This window comes from Gastrolobium bilobum, unplaced genomic scaffold (genome assembly GCF_033153095.1).
Source record: "Gastrolobium bilobum isolate Gb01-03AN ecotype WA unplaced genomic scaffold, APGP_CSIRO_Gbil_v1 utg46591, whole genome shotgun sequence".
NCBI lineage: Eukaryota > Viridiplantae > Streptophyta > Magnoliopsida > Fabales > Fabaceae > Gastrolobium > Gastrolobium bilobum.
Window position 1 is genome coordinate 117,682 of NW_026899873.1, and position 2,645 is coordinate 120,326.

The following is a 2,645-nucleotide window of genomic DNA, read 5'->3' on the forward strand; positions in this document are numbered from 1 at the left end:
TAAATCTGACTAGCGAGTGTGGGGTGGAGGAAAATCTTTATACGCAGCCTTACCCTTGCATGATTGCAAAGAGGCTGTTTCTTGGATTCGAACCCATGACCTTGCAGTTATGAAGGAACAGTTTTACCACTGCTCTGGTTTGCCCTTTTAGCAAGATACCTGATTAATCTTTTTAAATTACTTTTTTCAATAATGAGTCAGCCCAGGCACCTAATGGAGAGTAATAGTCAGGACAAAAGTTTAAGAGCAAAAGTTGTATGAAGTACTACTTCAGAAGTAATGTTGTCTATATGTGTTCTGCAATGAAAATGTCATATCAATCTCTACTAAATAAAAAGTTCTCAATATCAGTCCAGTGAAATACATATTTTATAACCATATGGTCTTGTCTTGAGCTACAAATAAAATGAGGTATATGCTACTCTAAGAAACCATAATACTCGTTTCAATTGATTTATATTAAAGTCCAAATAATGTAATCAGGTCAATCACTTATGATGGATGAATGGCGATATTTAGTATAGAAAGTTTGAATGATGGAACCAGTTTTTCCATTAAAACTAAAAGAAAAAAAACGTACAATAAATAGACACCAGAAATATTCCAGTGCAACAAATCCCTATAATCAGGGAAAGAGATAAAACTAGAAAACTGAATCCTATTTTAACTAAACAGGAAAAATATCAGAAACAAACTAATCCTAGGAATTTAAATAACAAATAACGAAACAAACTCCTAAGATTAAGGAGGAAAAATAAAACATTCTAGATGCTGAAAACTAGGGATTGCAACACTCCCCCTCAAGCTGGGTGGTAGATGTCCAGCATTCCCAGCTTGGAAATTAGTCCAAATTTAATTCTTGATAAAGACTTGGTTAAGATATCAGCAATCTGGGACCCTGTGGAAATGTGACTTAGATCAATAATATTTGCATCAATTTTTTCCTTGATGAAATTTCTATCAAGTTCAACATGCTTGGTACGGTCATGATGGATTGGATTATTGACAATTCCAATGGTGGCCATGTTATCACAGAAAATCTTCATAGGATCCTTGTATTCGAGGTGTAGCTCCTTTAGGACTCTTAAAATCCACATTCCCTCACAAGTGCCTAAGGACAATGCCCTGTATTCGGCTTCAGCACTGCTTCTGGCTACCACAGACTGTTTTTTACTCCTCCAAGTGACCAAATTTCCCCACACATATGAGCAATAGCCTGTGGTTGATCTTCGATCGATAATGGATCCTGCCCAATCAGCGTCCGTGTAAATCACAATATCACGGCTGGAATTTTTCTTGAAGAACAATCCTTTACCAGGAGTCATCTTTAAGTATCGTAGGATTCTGTAGACGGCTTCCAAGTGCTCTTCATTTGGGCTGTTCATAAATTGACTGACCACACTCACAGGGAAACTAATATCAGGCCTAGTGTGGGCTAAATAAATGAGTTTTCCAACTAGTCTTTGATATCTCTCAGTGTCTACCGAAGCACATTCTTGTTTGAGTCCTATCTTGTAGTTCGCCTCCATTGGTGTATCAGAAGGTTTACATCCCAACATCCCTGTTTCATTCAGCAGATCAAGAGTATATTTTCTTTGAGAAACTGAAATTCCTTCCTTAGTTCTTGCCACTTCCATTCCAAGAAAATATCGTAATTTTCCAAGGTCCTTGACCTCAAATTTGTGAGCTAACGTCTCCTTTAATTGCTTTATCTCATCCTCCCAATTACCAGTAATCACAATATCATCAACATAGACAATTAATATTGTAATTTTCTGATGAGGTGCAGTTTTAACAAACATAGTATGATCAGTTTGACATTGGGAGTACCCTTGATTTTTGACAACTGCAGTAAACTTATCAAACCAAGCCCTTGGAGATTGCTTCAAACCATAAAGGGATTTTAATAATCTACATACCTTTCGAGATCCTTGACCATCTTCCACTCCTTGGGGAATTTCCATGTAAACCTCTTCTTCTAAGTCACCATTTAAGAATGCATTCTTCACATCCATTTGCCAAAGGGGCCAATCTAGGCAAGCAGCAATGGACAAAAGAATTTTAATTGAATTAAATTTTGCTACTGGAGCAAAGGTTTCCTGGTAATCAATGCCCTGTGTCTGAGTGAATCCTTTGGCCACAAGTCTTGCTTTATGGCGATTAATACTCCCATCTTCATTATATTTGATGGTAAAAATCCACTTACAGCCAACCACTGATTTTCCTTGTGGTAAGGTAACTATCTCCCAAGTGCCATTTTTTTTGAGTGCATGCAATTCATCCTGGATAGCAGAACACCATTCAGTAGTCTTAGATGCCTCAAAGTAGGATGTAGGAATGGTTTCCTTGTCAATGTTCTTGACTAGATGCTGCATCCTGGAGGAAAGATTAGCATAGGATATAAAATTACAGATGTAATGACTTGTACATGTCCTTACCCCCTTACGAAGTGCAATTGGCATGTGCAGAGCATCATCAGAACTTGGCAGCAAGGATTCAGTTTGGTCAAGTGCAGGACTAATGGTTTCTTCAGTTGGACCAGGAGCCAAGGTAATCTGTTTGTCAACATGTTCAAGCATCTCAGAAGCTGTTCTGTATTTGGGCCGTCGCGTGTAGACTTGCAGGGGCTGCTGTTCAGGCGGTTT